This window comes from Syngnathoides biaculeatus, chromosome 10 (genome assembly GCF_019802595.1).
Source record: "Syngnathoides biaculeatus isolate LvHL_M chromosome 10, ASM1980259v1, whole genome shotgun sequence".
NCBI classification, from domain to species: domain Eukaryota; kingdom Metazoa; phylum Chordata; class Actinopteri; order Syngnathiformes; family Syngnathidae; genus Syngnathoides; species Syngnathoides biaculeatus.
This window is the reverse complement of record NC_084649.1, coordinates 4,292,757-4,312,726: the sequence shown is the minus strand read 5'-3', so window position 1 is coordinate 4,312,726 and position 19,970 is coordinate 4,292,757. Positions and strand designations below refer to the sequence as shown.

The 19,970-nt window shown below is 40.2% G+C and overlaps 1 protein-coding gene and 1 non-coding gene across 5 annotated transcripts in view; both read left to right on the top strand.

Annotated features, from left to right (window-relative positions):
• camkvb (CaM kinase-like vesicle-associated b) overlaps nt 1–19,970 on the top strand; it is a 49,437-nt gene that overhangs the window by 17,675 nt on the left and 11,792 nt on the right. Inside the window, exon 1 of one of the 4 annotated variants that reach the window (XM_061832588.1) lies at nt 15,742–15,845. The exons of the other annotated variants lie outside the window; for them this stretch is intronic. The gene's annotated coding sequence lies outside the window, so the exon portion shown is untranslated. Of the gene's footprint in view, nt 1–15,741; nt 15,846–19,970 lie in introns of those variants that run through there. 4 annotated transcript variants of the gene reach the window in all.
• Nucleotides 15,033–15,105, top strand: trnas-gga (transfer RNA serine (anticodon GGA)). Its single transcript has one exon. It is a non-coding gene; the product is annotated as a tRNA-Ser (tRNA).

Below are 19,970 nucleotides of genomic sequence, written 5' to 3'. Positions count from 1 at the left end.
CTAGCTACAAGTGTTTCTAGACAAGCCTTCATTTATTGTATCAAAGCTTTTAGATATTCATACTGTTGTTACGTTTCTACTCAGTCATACCAGCATGCAGCTATTTACCAAAAATCTCTGGCAGTAATAACAAAGGATTTTTACTCATGAAGATGACTCACAAGTAATTGGGCATTTAGTGGGAGTGAAAAATATTTTGCTCACCAGAGAGGTGACAATAAAATTTGACAAGAATTTGGAAAAATAATGGCTCTTCTGAGTGACTTGGAGCTCATTTCCAGGCACAACCAACCAATGTAGAGAAGTCAGAAATCCAAACAAAGATGAGTGATGGTGGCGTGACAGATGGAACATCTTATTTCACAATTCCGTGGTCAAGAGTCATTCGAAACTCTAGCCGGGTCAGTCTTTCAGAATGTCACTAGAAAAACATTGAGTCTGTCAGATCCACGAGTGGCCATTTACATTCATTTACATTGTTTGGGACACTTTGTGATTGACTAATTAAACCAAAATCAAGCTTTTTAGCCATAATTTCAAAAGGTGTGTTTGATGCAAACACAACACCACTCATCACTAAAAGAACATCATACCTACAGTAAAGCAAGATGGTTTCAACATCATGCTTTGAGATTCATGTGAGAGTCATTTTTTTCTTCTGAACACAGTCGCATCCCAGTCAGTTTTTCCAACTACATTTATCATCGTCATCATGAAAACCTATTTCAACAAGTGTGTGTTGACTTTTAATAGTGATTTTATCTGAGACACTTTTTTTTTTTTTTTACAGTAGGTTAAGGTTAGGATTAGGTTTCTTTAAATATCACAATCACGGAGTGCGAGCCTTCGTCGTCCTCAGGGTCGGGCGCAAATATAAAGATTCTCAAAAGCAAATATATAAGGCCCAACATTTGCAGTTGTCATCCCTTACCGTTTTCTTTGCATTTCAGGATAAACTCGAGAGACATCTGATTATTGGGCCTTTGCTGACTTTGAAATGTGGGCATATAACCCCTAATTGTCCCAATACTAAGTACCGGTATGTAAAGTGTTTACTAGAGTGAGTCAAATATTTATGCCTTAACTCTATAGTGCATCAGTCCATTACTGTTCCCTTTTCAGCCTAACTGAGCTAATATAAGACTTTTTTTCAGAATCAAAAACAAATTATTTGAAACCATTATTTATTTATTTATTTTACAGATAATCTTGTACTATGAGTTTTAAAGTGTACTAAACTTTTTGGAGATTGTAGTTTGTGGTATAATATGGTTTAAACAGTATCAGCGATTATACAAATTTTGGGACACTGTAGGTGTCAATGACTCAGTTTTTGCTATTAAGTGTTTATGGGTATCAAATTTGTTTTGGTTGCTGTGCATCTGACTGTCCAGAATCGGATTCCGCTAGGAAATATATTACAGTGATCTTGAAGTGGAAACTTTTGCAGACAGCAAATTATCATGCTGAAATATGTCTTACATGTCTTTTTTATTATTTTATTTTATGATGAGCTATATACTGCAGCACTACTTCTTGGAGTGCTGCAGTATATGTTCTATGGTATATTTTCTATGGTTTTCCTTTAACATGTTGTGCCCCTCAAGAATGTATTTCATATTTCGAACAACAAGTGGCATATATGGCAAAGGCGGGGAAGAATCCTTTTAATGAAGAGTCATTCATTTAAATGGTGCATTCATTGCTCATTGTTTTCATAAGACAGATATAGTACTCCCAATCACAAAGTGCAATTGCTTGAAGCATCATTTATCGAAACTGTCGAACAATACATCAAAGGGGATTGTACTGTATGCCCTCGAGTATTATCCATAGTTGAATGGTTACTCACGGCATCCTGGAGCTTCAAAGGGTCAGCCTGCCTTTAGTATCATCCACAAATAAAACGTTTGAAGGGGAATTTTAAATGGAAATGGTTAATATTTTACCCTGACATTGATTCATGCCGAGACTGTAGGCATGTTCCTATGCATCGCAGATTTATTTGAAACTTATCTCGTGGTATAGTTGCTGCATCGCAGGATTTTGGAGTGATTTTGTTTCCCACACAAACTGTTACTACAGAGCCATATATGTAAACCGGGAGGAAAGATTGCATAATAGACAAAGAATGTCCCAAATTTTGGATCACTTCACACTTAATAAAAGGAGCTAAAATGCAATGTGCCTTTTTCAAAGTGCAACTAGCAAAAGTCATGCGAGTCCACGTTGACAGTTGAGTAAACCTAATGAGCTAATTCAACCTAGCCTACATCGCTTTTCAGAACTAATTGTAATCTCTTCAACCAAATGAGCTGCTGCTGCACTTTCAAGTGCTGTACTGAACCACGGTAACAAAATAAACTCAAGTTCATATTCAGAATTTCACACATGACGTGTGGTTTGCCACAACTGACCTCAAGTCACTGAACATGGAGGGTGGCTAACGGTTAGCCTCTTAACAGGCGGTCAGCACTACCTTGTCATTTGCTGATGCCCACATCAGCAACACAATAGTCTTTTTAAATTGCCGCATGGACTCAGTCACTGCATGCATACTACAGTCGTATAGAACATGAGGATGGCAACCCAAGTGGACAAATATAATTATGCAATTCAGATGCATTTTAGGTAGTATTAGCATTATGGGTGAGCTAAAATAAATATATGGTCACAAGTTCGTGGACTTTGTCATGTGTATGATATGTGTATAGATTCACGGAATATATATGTATGTTAATTTGGTTGATTTTTTTTAAAAAGGTTTTGTCATAGCTTGAGTATGGCTCTCATGTGAATAACAGGACATATTGTTGCTGTCAGTGATTGTGCTTCTACATGTACTTTTCTTTGTGGCAGTATGTGCAGATAAATGACAGGGGAAATCTATTTTTTATTAAAGATGCATGATCACCGGATGTCGCTTGACTCCAATCGATGGAGCTCCTTTGTGCTGTAGCTGTAAGGCTTGCTGCTCTTTTTAAAAATTAAAAACACATACAATAAAACGTTGACTTTGCTCTTTTCTCAGGTTGGAACATTTTTGTGTTGCAAAGAGCAATCAACAGAGAGAAAATGTAATGTAAGTTCAGCAACTTAATTTTTGTTTTTCTTTAGCAGCAAATCAATACTGTTAGAAGCACACGCTTGTTGTAAAATACATTACAGTGTCTATTTTTGAATTATTATTAAATTTAAGATGTTGTTGTATTGGGCCCATTTATTGTTTTTAGTAATAATGATCCCTAACTCAAATGCCGTTCATTAGATAAATCAAAGCTGTTACTACCCTGTACGATACTTTCATTGGTCAATCATTCTTTGGATGTCTTTTTCAAATACTCATCAGTGACAAAAAAAATCAAATACTGAGCAGGGAATACATTTAACGCATTATTAAGGACTGGACCTCATGTTTTTCTCTTTATTGTGCCTTCAAGACATGGGAAAACTGAAAAAAAAAAATGTGCCCTACATTTCTGCAGCATAAAACATGAACACAACCCCCCGCATTTCAATTCCGTGGAGCAGAAACAGTACAGTACTGCCATACCACACTCACTGACTTGGTAACCAAGGCAACCAACAACAGCCACAGTGAATGGTCAAATTTGCTCCTGCGGTATGAGGAGGAACCTAGTTGCCATTTTACATGAAGGTAAATGGCCAAGCTGTTTTACATTACCACTATTAAAACAATTGGGCAATTGTGAGTGGTACAGATTTTATGACTCAAGTACACAATCATATCTGGAGATGTATGTATACAAATTTTATTGATCATGCAACTTTAATAAAAAATCGATTTCCCCTGTCTTTCATCTGCGTAAACTGCCAGAAAGAAAAGTTATTTCTAGTTGTATTAATTCAATCACACAATAATTGCAGACTTGGAGTTCAAAAGAATAGTGGCATTCATCTCCGTGGCAGAGAATCCCCCCGCAGGGATCAGGACATAAAATCTTGGCGGTGGTGGGTGCTCCATTAGCAACAGTAATTCACACCAGTCAAGCATCACACGACCTCCCACCATGCTGACCTCCTGTCACATGCTCCCATGTTGCTGGCTTGACGCTGCTATGGCTGGTTTGTTCTTTCAGTAGGTTTTCTTCATCTCCACGCACCATATAACAACAAAACAGATGAACTGCATCATTCCCGACTCAAGGCAGAAAAATACAGACGAGTATATTTAGGCACAGACTGCTACTATTGACTGGAGAAAGGCCTCTAAGATTACATTACTTCATTCACGTGGGTGGAAAAGAAGCTCGAGTCTCGCTTTGTGATCGATAGAAGATTTTTGTAGTGTGGCGAGTCTGCACTACGAGCCCCATTAGTTCATATGAGAAAGGCCAAGCATGCATCAGAGGACCAACCCCGTGGGCTTTTAGTGTTACGTCTCCCGTTTTCTCTGCACACATTGTGCTGCTTCTGTCTTCTTTTGACGAGCCAGTTAAAAATGGCGCTCTTATTCTCGCAGAGTTGTATTTCATTTGAGCCAATGTTGTTCCGAAACAGAACAACTTACGTCGTAAATGGAAACAGAATCGGAATGTCACGTTTGAAATACATTAAGCTTAACCAAAGAGGGAGAAAAGCATGTGATGAAATAGACAAATGCCTTTTTTAGCAAGAGTCAGACTGTATACCGTCAACCCGGACAAATTGAGTTGACTCGGGTAACCCGTTGGATTAAAATAGGTGAACACAATCAGTTAATAAATGATTAATAAGTGATCACTATCATTGCCCGCCCATTGCTATAGCTAAGCTTTAAAAATAAGTAGCGTATACTTATTCTAAAACTCATTTAACTCAACTTACGGTATTAGGTAAACTGTAAAGCCTGGAAAAGGATTTTACTACCCATTTAGCTCAGTTTGTTAGGTACATACTGTAAACCCTGGCGAAGTAGACCATTGATTGTAACCCCTTCTCGTGAAGTGCACCGTGAATGATTTTCATGAAAAAATACTGTAACATGAGTATAATGCTAGGGGTAAATAATGCACACTTTCCACAAACTATGCGTAGCATCAACATATGATTAATGTTACATTAATCCTCATTGTTCATAAATATTGGGGATTAATGACTTTATTACAGCAACAGATCAAAATTTTATGGCGCTGTACATGATAGGGAGCTCTCGGCTTCACAGTTCTGCTGCATGCACAATATAGTACTCCTCTCCACAACGTCAATAAAAATCCCATGAGTCAGTGGAAACTCTAGTTAAAGGAGGACTTTGTTGAAAATAATCAAAATGGGAGCACACATTAAAAGTTATTAGATGAGGGTTCAGTGTTTCTTTTAATGCCAGAGCTATCCACAGATTTCATCAAGAAATATCTCTAAATTGGAAAAGTATTATCGAAATTCCTCTCTCGCTCAGACATTCCAATGAGCCGAGCTGGAAAATTGACAGGCAATCAGCGTTTGGCACGCCTGCAGTGATTCCTGTCAGGATCCCCCCATTGCTTTTGGATATATTTCACTGAACAGAGAATGTCCACTGTCTGACATTTTGTGGACAATTTTTGTGAAAAATAATTACAAACAAACAAAACAAAAATAGCAATTCAAGCCTGTGCGCTTGAGCCAGAATACACACAGGCGGAACTCAACCTGTTGGGAGGGGCATGGTGCTGACGACGAACAATAACAGTCCCATTATATGGACCGCGCAGATTTTATGCTTTTCTGAGGAGTGTTTTTTTTTTTACCCTAGGTTGTATTTTCAAGCAGCCAGCCTCTCGCGAATGACCCTGCGGTCGGGGTGGGGGCCAGCTGTTGGACGGACCGGGAAGTGTTGTGTTATAACAGCGAGTCGATGCTCCATGTTATTACTACTCCCGCCATTGAGCAAACAAAAAAAATAACAATGGACAATGTTCAAGCGTTTGAGCCAGAATACACACAGGCGGAACTCGACGTGTTGGGAGAGACATGGTGCTGACGACAAACAATAACAGTCCCATTATATGGACTGCGGAGATTTTTCTGAGGAGTTGGTTTCGATGTAGAGAATACACAGCAGGCGTGACCAGAGTTTTATTTTTACCCCAAGTTGTAATTTTCAACCAGCCACCTTCTCACGATTGACCGGGAGCGGGAATGGCAGTCAGGGAGCCAGGGGGCGTTGCACGTGCGCATCGCCCTAAATAGTAACCGGGGAGTGTTGTGTGCTTACACGTATACATCCATCCATCCATTTTCTTAGCCACACGATGTCACGGACAAGACTCGGGGGTGGACCCAAATGCACGACTCAGGTGAGAGGTAAGCAGTGCGGAATAAGCCTTTATTCGTTCCAATGTCGGTTACCAGGGAGTCAGTCCAAACAAGCAGCAAGATCAATAACGGCAGGCTTACGGGGTAGGTCGGGAGACAGGCGTTGGTCGGTACACGGGAGGTAGACGTCAGGAGTACGGTACTGCGGGAACGAGGCATGAGAGGCAACGATCTAGCAGAGTCTCTGTCGTCCCCCGGGTCCTATATGTACTGGGTCTTAATCAAAGGTCATGAGGCGTAGGTGTGCACCTTCAGATTAGACGGCCACGCCCAGCCCTGGCTGGAATCCAGGATCATGACACACGATGGTCGCAGGAGTGCTGTAGCATATTCCAGCTGTCATTTATTGTACATATGAATTTTCGGGAGAGTATTCCTTTAACTACTGCAACATCACTTTAAAGTATTTTATTCGGTAAATAACTGTAGAATTTATAGGAACGTCTTACAGTGTGCTTTAGTTTCAATTGCAAAATCCAGTCTCATTGATTGATGCTGAAACTACATTTTTGACATACCTACAGTATATATTTGTGGGGGTGGGGTCAATATAGTTGCAATGGTTGAACTCAAACACATAAGTGCAATAAGATAAGCAATGAAAAACAACAACTTATAACAATTTCACAAGTAATATTGGAAAATGAGTAATAAATGAAAGTCAATTGGTTTTAGTCAAAAGTATTTATCAGACTTAAAAACGCAATACCAATAAGAAAATATATGAAAAGTTCTGTTTAATCAGAATTAAGATGTAATGTCAACAAAATTGATCAATTTCAATAATATATACTCATCTCTTTGAGTTCAAAAGAAATCTGGGTTTCCAGGGTAGCTCAAAGTTGCAACCAAAGTATTTGTCCAAAAATTTAATTCTTTTGTTCCATGATGGAAGAGCCCATCGGAAGCAATACTTTTGAGTGTTTTTATGCTATGTTCATTGGGGATCTGAAAAGACTTTGGGACAGATAAAAATTGATCTAAAAGCATATTCTTGTTTCTATATATTTTGAGAATGAAAATTAACCTTTTGAGTCTCCAATTTATACTTTAAGTTTCTCCTTTATGAGTTATTGAATGTAAATATGAAGAAGGCCAGAGTTAATTGAGAAATTATAAATAGTACACATGCTGCATTTATTTTCTCGTTGACATTAGCCTCTCTTTGGGCCGCTGAACACGTAAGAGTTTTCAAATATGCATATCTTTTTTATCTGTTACAGAAGATAAACATTCAAGCATTTGAATAAATTTCTTTGGGTTGGTTTGGTTTCCTATTATGTGATCTGATAATCTCAACACACCACACAAGCACACAACACACCACCGAAATGTTGCATGATCACACGCAAAAATAATGACAAGTGAACACTTTCCAGATATGTGCTCATGCTCCCCGAGTGTTTCTAAAGTAGAAGCAATCTAAAATGGTGGCCATACAAAAAACAAAAAAACAAAATTGCAATAATTTTTATACAAAATAAAAAAACAACAACATCAGGTAAAAATTTCTTTATTTCCTTTTCCTTACTCAGGGGGCTTCTTTAATTTGCTGCATTACAATTCATAGCATCATGACTTGGGGAAGTAAGGCAAGGCAAGTTTATTTGTGTAACACAAGTCAACAACAACTGTGGCACAAAGTGCCTTAACGATATTTCAACAGAAGACAAGAAGTAAGACAATTTACAAATTACCATTCGGATATTAAAACAAAAATAGTTCAAAGCTAATCAATAAAATGAAATGCATTGAACATTAAAGTTATAGTGCAGTTAGAGTTAATATAATACACTTGAAAGCAATTTTTTAAAACTCAGATTTAAATTGTACAGGTATTTTAAAATCCATCCACTAACAGACATGAGTCCGATAAGTGGCTAGTGTTTTTATGTGAAAACATTTGTTGGGGTACCAGCCCCGTTTCATGCAAACTCAAGTTACCCTCTCTTTGTGTCTGTTGGAACTTATCTATATACATTCATCCATTTTCTGAGTCGCTTATCCACACAAGAGTCGCAGGAGTGCTGAAGCCTATCCCAGCTGTCATTTGGCAGGAGGCAGGGTACACCCTGAACTGGTTGCCAGCCATTTGCAAAGGCGCATGGAGACAAATAACAGTCGCGCTCACAACCACACCTTCGGGCAATTTAGAATCTCCAATGTTTTGGGATGTGGGAGGAAACCGGAGTGCCCAGAGAAAACCATCACAGGCGCAGGGAGAACATGCAAACTCCACACAGGTGGGACTGGGATTTGAACCCTCGTCCTCAGAACCGTGAGGTAGATGTTTTAAGCAGTCGTTTACCATGCGTCCTCTATTTAAATCATATGATAATTACTATGAAAGAAGCAGCAATGTAGACAAAGAAAACAAACACCTGCTCTGACAACGCTGCCTTTCTGCCCCTAATAAAAACTATCCACTGTATCAGTTGTACATCACATTTTGTCTTTGCCGTCACGTTTAACATGAACAATTTAAGCGCTTTTTTGTCCATGTTGTGTGTGATTCATAGAACCGTTATGTTTATTTTGTTAGTCGTTTCCACATGGACTATCCATGTGATTCCTCAGTGTTCGTCAAGTGCCATGAACGGGCCTCGAGGGTGGACCCAAATGCACGATTCCAGAGACAAGCAGAGAGTGCAGAGGAAACCTTTATTTGGTCCAAGGTCTGGGATCAGGCAGACAGTCCAAACAATCAGAAGTAATTGAACAGCAGGCTTACGAGGGTGGTCAGTGGACAGGCGTGGGCCGGTACACGGAGAGCAGAAGTCAGGCAAACAGGAGTGCGGGAACGAGGCATCAAGGACAACGATCTGGCGGAGGACAAGTTGTCCCCCAGGTCCTATATATACTGGGAGGCATCAGCTGCGACAAGCTGCAGGTGTCTGCTGACTAATTGGCTAGCCACGCCCAGCCTGGGCAGAAAGCCAGGAGCATGACATCAAGGCCATACGCAGAACTACTTACTAACCTCCAGTGGTTCTCATCTCACAGTTGGACATAAAGACATGTGCTCACCCTCATTGGATGAGTGGATAACAGCAGGCAAAGTTCTTTTTTCTCCAAGAATATGTCGTCTCCTGTGGATAGAGGCAGTCTCTTTCTTTAATTCAGCAGTGTTACCATGGTGACGGGGCTGATACTGGAAATTCTATTACACATAAGCGTTTAAGCAGAGATGGGTAGAGTAGCCGAATACTATACTCAAGTAAAATTACTGTTACTCTAGAATTGTAGGACTCTCGTAAAAGTAAAAAGTAGTCATCCAAAAATTTACTTAAGTAAGTAAGGATGTCCATCCATTTTCTGAGTTGCTTATCCTCACAAGGGTCACAGAATTGCTGGAGCCAATCCCAGCTATTATGTAAGACAGTACTCAATGAAAAAAAAAAATACTCAAGTTAAAAGTAACTTGTGAGCAACTGATTTTTCTTTTTAAATCAGAACATGAACCTCAAATAAAATAAAAACTAACCATCATTTATGGGAGACGCTGCACACACCTGCCACTATTTCAAGTTTTAACGGTGCAAAAACCAACAAAAGATATAATATAATATAATTTGCTTTATTCGTTTAAATGACTTCATAAAAGAACCGGTTTGCTGAACAGACCGTGATAATTTTGGCATTTCCGCAGCCACAACAACAAAAAGAAATCTGCAATTTACTTCAAGTTAGAAGCGACCTGAAATATCAAGGTTTGGGCAGTCACAATTTGAGAGTCTGAACAGTTGTTTGGGTTTTTTTTTGAGTCTGTAAAGTAAATACACTCGTGCAGCTATTTTTGCCCCCCCAGAATGAATGGTTTTGATTGGCTTGCGAAGCCTATGTGCGCGGTCATGTGACTGCCTTGTCAATTGGAGTCAAATGACAAAAAAGATCACATTAGATTGGCACAACAGCCGCCCTTTGCAGAAGTCCAAGATTAATTTAAAAATAGATGCGCACAAGCAAGAATGAATGAATAAAACTTGTGAACGGCATGTTGTAACAGAATAAAAGTATGGATCCTCCTTCACATAAATGCTCAAGTAAAAGTTAAAAATGTAGTTCATTTAAAGTACTCTTGACAGCAACAAGTGTCCACCAGCGCAGAAACAGACCCACAAATACAGCCGCTTCACTATGATGAAATTAAATATAGCTTCTCTTTAGAAGAAACCAAAAACATCCTGCAGTAACGTCATCCTAATTCTTAGAAACATTCTGTCAAGAGAAAGCCTGTACCAAATCATAGTGTTTGATGGACAGTTACAATCATATATATATATATATATATATATATATATATATATATATTTTATAAAGTACATTCAGGTGATTTCGCAGTTTAACAAGCTGCCTGAAGGCACCCATAACGATGATGTGGGCCACAATGAAAAAAAAAAGCGATATTCCCAGTTTATAGTCTGATAGGCTACCATTTAATGACAGGTCATCGAAGCAAAGGTGATGTTACTGTGTATTCAGTGAGTCATGTCTCAGGTGGGTCTGGAGTTCCATGAAGATGGATGATGGGTCTCTGATGAACGAGTACGGACGTCTGGAGAAATAGGTTATTTTTTAGAGGAGGACTGCCCCTTGGAGAAGGCTTGACACATTTTATGGATATAAATGGTTAGGATTTATGGTTGGATAGGCATTAGGTACAATATTGTATTTAGTTTTTCAGTAGAGAAGTGAGCTTCATTCCAAGGAATCAAATTCTTGCCAAGATGCATTAACTTCAGCAATGTGTGCATGAACATGTAAATCTGCACATCAGACAACAAAATGCAAGTTTGAAACAAAAGTCCCCCCACCGCTCCCTTCCCATTATTCTACCCAACCACCATTATCAAAGACATTTCCATGATGTTGACTTACTTTTTCCAACTCACAGAAATGGTATGAGACTTTTTCTGCTCTCTAAAAGTAGAGCAGCTTAAACCTAATGAGATAAGAACTTACAAGATGGAGTTTGTCAACAATACTTTGCAGATTTTGCAGAAATTAGAACATTACATAGAGAGCAGCCCCTATGGGGGCGCGAGCCTATGCAATCTGTAGGCCAGTCCCAAGCCCTGATAAATGCAGTGTTGTGTAAAACTGTGCCAAACAGATACAGGTAAGCGCGTTCATCTAAAGAATCCCATGCCTGATTGGTCGTGGCTCAGGTTAACAATGCCCGCCCCAGCATTGCTAACCTGCAGAGCGTCTGTGGAAATTCAGCTACTGTGGGTCAAAGACAAAGAAGAGGAAACTGGATTCGTCGGCAGAAGAAGAAAAGAAATGCACAGAGCCTACAACTGAGTGTCGGGAATTTGAATGTTGGGAATATGACAGGAAAAGCTCAGGAGTTGGTTGACATGATGATTAGGAGGAAGGTTGATATAGTATGCATCCAAGAGAGCAGGTGGAAAGGTAGTAAGGCCAGAGGTTTAGGAGCAGGGTTTAAATTATTTTACCATGAAGTAGATGAGGAGAGAGATGGAGTATGGGTTATTTCAAAGGAAGAGCTGGCTAAGAATGTCTTGGAGGTGAAAAGAGTATCTGATCGAGTGATGAGGCTGAAATTTGAAATTGAGGATGTTATGTATAATGTGATTACCGGCTATGCCCCACATGTAGGATGTGACCTAGATTTGAAAGACAAATTCTGGAAGGAACTAGATGAAGTACATATGAGCATCCCGCACAGAGAGAGAGAGTTGTGATTGGTGCAGATTGTAGTGGACATATTGGTGAAGGAAACAGGGGCGATGAAGAACTGATAGGTAAGTACAGCATCCAGGAAATGAACTTTCAGGGACAGATGGTGGTGGACTTTGCAAAAAGGAAGGAAATGCCTGTAGTGAACACTTTTTTTTCCAGAAGAGGCGGAACTTAGAGTTACCTACAAGAGTGAAGGTAGAAGCACGCAGGTGGATTATATTTCGTGTAGACAATGTAATATGAAGGAGGTTACTGACTGTAAGGTAGTGGTAGGGGTGAGTGTAGCTCGACAGCATAGGATGGTGGTGTAGGATGACTGGTTGTAGGTAGGAAGATTAAAAGAGTTGAGACAGGCTCTGGATGGATAGGAGGAGGTCCCGGAAGACTGGATTACTACAGCCAAGGTGCTCAGAGAGACAGACAGGAGAGTACTTGGTTTGTCTTCTGGTAGGAAAGGGGAGAAGGAACCACAAAACACAGGAAGTCATACAAGGAGAGAAGTTAGCGAAGAAGAAGTGGGACACTGAGTGGAGTGAGGACAGGTGAAAGGAATACATTGAGATGCGACGTAGGGCAAAGGTAGAGGTGGCAAAGGCTAAACAAGAGGATATGATGACATAAACACCAGGTTGGACATAAAAGAAGAATGAAAGGATCTCTACAGGTTGGCCAGACAGAGGGATAGAGATGGGAAGGATGTGCAGCAGGTAAGGGTCATTACGGATAGAGATGGAAATGTGTTGACTGGTCCCAGTAGTGTGATAAACAGATGGGAAGAATACTTTGAGAAGTTGATAAATGATGAAAATGAGAGAGAAGGAAGAGTAGAAGATGCAAGTGTGAAGGACCAGGAAGTGGCTATGATTAGTAAGGTGGAAGGCATGACAAAGGATGAAAAATGGTAAGGCAGTTGGTCCTGATGACATACCTGTGTAGGTATGGAAGTGATTTGGAGAGATGGCTGTGGAGTTTTTGACCAATTTATTCAACAGAATACTAGCAGGTGAGAAGATGCTAGAAGAAAGGAGGAAAAGTGTGGTAGTTCCAATTTTGCTGAAACATCATGAAAGCCAGTATATTTAAATGACACAAAGAGTTTGGTTTACACTGGTTTATACCGCATACAATGAGGCATTCATGGTATAATCTTGTTGATATACACAAGTGCACAAGTACAGAAATCTACATGATGCAGTAGTTTCATCTTTTGAAAAATTACCGTTTCTGGTGGCGAAAGCAGCTTTGGATCAGAGAATATTAAAGGCAGATGTGCCAGTCGCTGCAGGTGAGCACTCAAAACTAAGTAATGAACTTGTGATAACTTGCCTGACATTGAATTTAATGTGATTATGCAGTCACCACGAAACAACATTAGTAACCCTAACCTCATGCTGGTTATCACTGTATTTTACAGTCAAATGCTGCAACACAATTATTAAACCCCTTCAAGCTGAAACATCATGAAAGCCCGTATATTTAAATGACACAAAGAGGGTAGTTTACCCTGGTTTATACCGCATACAATGAGGCATTCATGGTATAATCTTGTTGATTTTTTTTTTTAATGTGGTTTGTTTACAGCTTCTCAGCTTCCTGAGTGCGCTCTATTAAATTTACAACTCATAACTGGTAAAGTTAGCATTTGAGTAAGCCTTTAAATCAACGTGAACTTGAGATTTAAAAGGTGTCAGCTTTATTTTACAACAGCATTGAGGTCGTGATCACTCGTGTAATGTTGATTTTATGTGGCCAATTAACCTTTCTGTACAAAGTGGCATGGAGGGATGAAAACTAATAGCATTGGCACATAACATCTCTCCCAAAGGAAAAATACACAGCAGGCCAATATACAACATGTGTTTGTTGACCCCAGAGTGTAACAAGCATTGCAGTGTTTAATGTGAGAATGCAAACGAAAAAAACAAAATTAGAAATAGTGGTTATATCCTTAGTAAACAGGAGAGGGCATTTTGTATGCTTTGCATAATAGCTTTTAGGCATGCACTCATGTTTGTACAATTTCATACTGTCCCCTTACCCCCATTCCCCCATGCCCCCGGGATTGATTGCTGCTGGCAGTTTTTATTAAACTAGACCGGCACAAGTTGTCACACACGCTCTACAGGAAAGCACATGGGGTATTTACCCCGTTACCTGAAGAATCAAATCTCTGTAACTAAACATTCATCCCTCCATATTCTCTACTGCTTATCCTCACTAGGCTCGCAGGCGTGCTGCAGCCTATCCCAGCTATTTTCGGGCGAGAGGCGGGGTAAACCTTGAACTAGTCGTCAGCCGTTCGCAGGGCACATTTAATTAAACAACATTCACACACATATCCACATCTATGGGCAATTTAGAGTCTTCCATTAATTTAGTCGGCCTAAACAATAACAGTACTGCATATAGCACAGCAAATGTTCTCCAAGTCGCAGTTTAGTGCATTGCTGATTGTCATTTTTGCTGAAATTACACTGCATGTCTCGTTACGTGTATCTTTAAGTTCACAAATTTTCTTTTAATGCTGCCATGATCCATATCCAAACTTTGACAGGGAAATTTCAGAATCAAAATTTTCTATGTCACTTTACCCAGGTCACGTAAATCCAGCCTTTGTCCCAAATACCTGGGAGAAAAAAAAAAAAAACGACACAATTCTATAGTATTTCGACTATGTTTATTGGTCATATTGCATACATTAAAGGGGTCATATTTTGCAGTTTTTCATCGCAAGTTAGAAGTTTCGAGATGTTTTGCAACATATAGTACTTTGTCAAAATACTCTATACAAGTCTTCCGGACCACTTTTGTCCTTCTAAATCAAGCTGAGTTGAAATGACCCAATTCTGAGGAAGGCGGTCCTATAATATATGAATGAGCAATTGTTCACCTCACCCATCTGCTGAAGGACCACTTCAGAGTATGAATTTTGGTACCAGGATTACTAGCAGCTGAGTTACTAGGTGACTACTAGATAAAAGCCAGTCCAAACTGGGATTTTCACTCATGAAGTAAGCACTTCATCAGGAGGCCCCATAGCTCAGTGGTTAGAGCACTGGTTTGGAAAACCAGGGGTTGAGGGTTCATATCCCACTGGGGCCTCCACTCCCTGAGAAGGGTTGCGTCAGGAAGGGCATCCGGCGTAAAAATTGTGCCAAACATATGTGCGTTCGTCTGAGACGAAACGCTGTGGCGACCCCGAAAGGGACAAGCCGAAAGAAACACACACAAGTAAGCACTTCATCACATAGCTTCCATTATGAAGCATCAAAACTCTTGTCATTGAGTGTGCTGATTCGTGCATGCTGTGCATCCAGTGGATGAGCCAACACAAATGTGCCCCACCCATCACAAGGGTGACATCATGAAACATTAGGATGGGTTATGTTTATAGATACTATTGGTTATTGCTGTATGATGACAATCCTGTATCACTTTTAATCAAACAGAATCAAATACAAATCAGAATCAGCTTTATTGGTCAAGTATGTAAACAAGGAATTTGTCTCCAGTAGTTGGAACCGCCCAAGTACGACATGCATACAGGGAAAATTTTTTTATTTTTATTTAACTCACAGTTGTACAAAGTGGTGCAAAGGATGCAGTGTCTTCTAGGATTTAGAGCAGTTAGAAATCCCATTAGAGCGATAGTCCAGTGTAATAAGCAATGAGCAAAGTGTGTCACGACTTTAGGGGGGTGTAACAGTATACAGTTTAAAGTGACTAGTCGTGGGAAGTCTATCGTATATCATACTAATACTAATTGGCCCAGAAACACGTGACAACAACAACTCGAGGCAGAAAATTGGCACGTTAGCTGTTCAAGAATTTCATTTTAAGAGGTAAGAAGCTGTTGGAATGCCTGTTAGTTTTGTTTTGCTTTGACCAGTAGTGCCTATCTGAGACATTTTAGGAATGTTGACCACTTCAACATATCAAAACATTAAATATATGTAGATCATGTTGATGTAAAAGGTAATGATTGTGAAAACCTAGATTTATCTGCTGTCGTGCTTCATTAGATTTTCATTTTATTAGTTTTTGGAGCTCCTTTATATATATTTTTAACCATCAGTGTGACGATTGCAAAAGTAATTACAATAAAAACAATATTTTAGGCTCTCTCTGCCAAAATGAATCCTCACTACCACGTTTTTAAAAATAATTTCTCGCGAAAATGATTGGTTTGCCAATGGTATAGATGAGATTCAAAAAGTCTCTTGCACAAACTAGAGCCCATATACCGTGCTGCCATACTCTTTGTCACCAAAGCTCCCTTTAATAACTACCACTGTGAACTGTACTCCCTGGTTAATTAGCACTCTCTTCTTTCACTCAGAAAAATTCACTGATCTATAATACACTAATTGGTGGTGGTGCAATCCATGCACACCATTATTATGGCTCACACTCTCCCGCTTTTCATTGACATCTTTTCTTGGACAAAACTTCTCTACTTTTGGTCGAATGTCTTTCTCAATTTGTCTTTTCAACTTAAGATTTCGCCAACGTCCAGGGGAGGTGGGGGACATTGAGTCTGACAGGACTGTGTTCTGTGCCTCCATTGCTGAGGTGGCTGATTGGAGCTGTGGCTGTGAGGTACTTGGTGCATTTCATGGTGGCAATCCCTGAACACATTGGTAGACACCAGCAGTGAGGGATGTTGTCAAGTTGAAGGAGTCCTATTAGGCCTTTTGGGCCTGTTGAACTGGGGAGGCAGCTGATGGGTGCCAGTGGGCAAAGCACGATGCAGCTTTGATGGTTGCTGAGGAAAAACCACAGGCATGGGAGGAGTATGGTGAGGCCATGGAAAATTACTTCTGAATGGCTTTCACGAAATTCTGCTTCTATAGCCGGCGTCTCAGGATGAGGAAGCACTATACACAGTGTTGATGGGGCATTCATAACCTCAACTTGAGACTTTGTGACTAGGTGGGGTGAATACTTCGAAGACCCCCTCAACTCTACCAACACACCTTCCCTGGAAGAAGTAGATTCTAGGTGTTCTAAGGATAAAAACCTCCTCGGCGGCAAAGGCCCTTGGCAGCCTCATCGAAGGTGCATGGGCATTCGTCAAACCAGTCTAGATGTGTTCTGTGGACTTGGAGAGGGTCTTTGGAAGTATCCCTTGGGGAGTTCTGTAGGGAATACTCTGGGTGTATGGCGCCAAATTCGGAATTTTCGGTCCCTGCACGACTGGTGTTAGAGTTTGATTTGCATTAGTGGTTAAGTTGAATATGTTTACAGTGAGGAATGGACTCGGCAATGGCTGCCCTTTATCACTGAGTCTGTTTATTAGCTTCATAAACAGAATTTATAGCTGCAGCTGAGGTGTTCATTTTTCTATTTCTATATTGATAGCTGTATCATGCTGCAATCTTCAGCTCTCAATGCAACCAGTTTGCCCGTTTCTGTGACCATGGTCCTCAGATGGACAAGGGTGGACTGCCCCACAGAGTCAGGAAATAGATCCTGCCCCAAATGGAGGAGTTCACATATCTCAGGGTCTTGTTAACAAGTGAGGGAAGAATTGAACAAGAAAGCAATACGAAGATCAATGCAAGGTCTCCTGTGATCCAGAGAAGAATAGATTGCAGGTACAAGCTTGCGGGAACAAGCTGCCGAAATGAATTTCCTCCACAGGGTGTTTGTGTTCTTTCTTAGAGATAGGGTGAGAAGTTGCTCATCCAGGAGGGGCTCAGAGTTGAACCGCTGCTTCTCCACATAGAGAAGATCCAGATGAGGTGGATTAGGCATCCAGTTAGAATGCTCCCCAGGTTCCTCTCTTAGTGAGGTGCTCCAGGCACGCTTTCCTGGGAATGCCTCAGAAACCCCCTCCACCCCCCCGCCCACCCACCAGAAGAGTTGGATAAAGTGGCATAGTGAAAATGGGAGAGTAAAGACTGGGCTTCCCTGCTTCAGGTGCTGCCCCCATGATCTGACCTCACATAAGCAGATGGATGGATGGAATGTCTAATTCGGGCAAAATTCCCCAAAATATATTTTGGCTTGTGATTGCCAGATACTTGGATTAAATTACCATGTACACTGGAAAACTGATATTGTTTCCAGCTCGTGGGAACTATGGGAAGGCTATGCATTGGAATCAGCTATTTTCCAGGTGTGATGTCTCCTTTCAGCAGAAACAACCATCAGTTTATCTTCCAGTACCCTGGTTTCATTGGAAGCAGGCTCTGAGGCGCTGTCTACTGGCTTTCCGATGACATAAATGTGATTTCAATTGCTCTGCTTCTATTGAGGCTGTGCTTTTTCTTCCCTGCTCTGAAGAAGAACAATAATGTTCAGGTGGGTAGCGGATAAAGAAGAACAGTGCCACTGGGTTGGTTATTGTGCAGAAATGCAACTTGTTGAGTCTTTTTCTGGCATCTTCTTATAATCCCACCTGTCAAGACAGGTTATACAGAGAGAGGAAATTTGGCTTTCTTTCCACAAGCTGTTACTCATCAGGGGCTAAATATGTGCGACAGCAGGTCACAAATGTGTATGCCCCTTAATAAGATCCTCTAAATAAATAGCATTCCTCAGCCTCCAATTCTCTGTAATTTCTGGCAAACAGATGAGAAATCTAATAGATTCTGGAGAATTGTGAATCTGAGAGATAAACTATGCATCCCACTGACGTGGGATTAGAGGATGGGAGTAAGGAGAAGCCTGATAATAATTACTACACTGCCAGAGCTGCCATGTCTGTGCTCCCTGCACACTCTAAAGCCAAGCGCTCTGGGATACGAAGATCCTCAATACAAGTAAAACATTAAATGTGGGCCTAGTGAAACACACTGTAGACAATGAGACTGTCATTAATAATTCAATCAATTGTGTATGCGTTGCTACTTTTAAGCCACACTATTTTTATTTGGATCCAAGCAGCCGGCTCATTGATTTCATTTTGCATCTGTTCATATGATATCCAGCTTTTTTTCAACTCATTCCTACGACCTCTGCTGCTTCTGGTGAAGACAACTAAAATTAGTGGATTGAAACATTTAAGAGACATCAACAATTTCCCCGAGCCAAAATATAAAATGAGGCAGTACAATGTTTATGCAGGTGTTGCTTCATAATGCCCGCTGATGTTCTGAGTAAAGTACACTTTTTCCACACAAGAGCCAGCAAAATGAATGATTCCCACCCATACTCCTGTGTCTTTTAAACAAAACCCAGCGAAGTGGGATTGTCATCGCAGCATGTTGTGTGATGCATAAAATGACTTTCAACACAACAGAGTAGCTCACAAGAGTTTGCACCTCTATCTTGGTACAGAAACCCATTAAACATTTCTATTCCTTGTGTAGTACGAACTAAATCAGTGACGTGCCTGGCAGGCAATTTAGTCCATTGAATTCTGGCATGGTACGTCCTGCAATGATATAGATGTGACTAAAAAAAATAATTAAAACAATTGAGCCAGCTCGACAATAAACATTTTATTTCAGATTTGTGATGAAACACAAATGCTATTGCAGTGGGAATACAATTCAGAATACTGTAGACTTCCTTTTATCATTCTGACAAAAGAGGTTGCTGCCTCATCATTTCGTTAGTTAGTTTAGTTAGATACTGTAGTTACCCTTTTACACATGTCAAGATTATCGGGCTTTTTTAGCCCAATTTTGCCCCTTCACAATCAAAGACTAGTAATGCCATACTATTTTTTTCTATACGATTATCCTACAAGATTATTCTGTGGTCTGAGGTGTGTGTAGCGTGCATGTGTCACAATAACAGTTTTAAATGGATCAACTTTAAATACTGAACCTGCTGTGTGTGACGAAAGCCAACTTCGTCTGAGTCATGATACCATTAATTGTGACATAGAAACTGAATTAAGCCAATCATGAAGCTGCCTCAAGGAACTGGCCAATATATAATAAACATACTGTACCCAAAATTAAAAGGATAATGACAAGAGATATTTGCTCACCTCTCACTCTACCAATAAAATT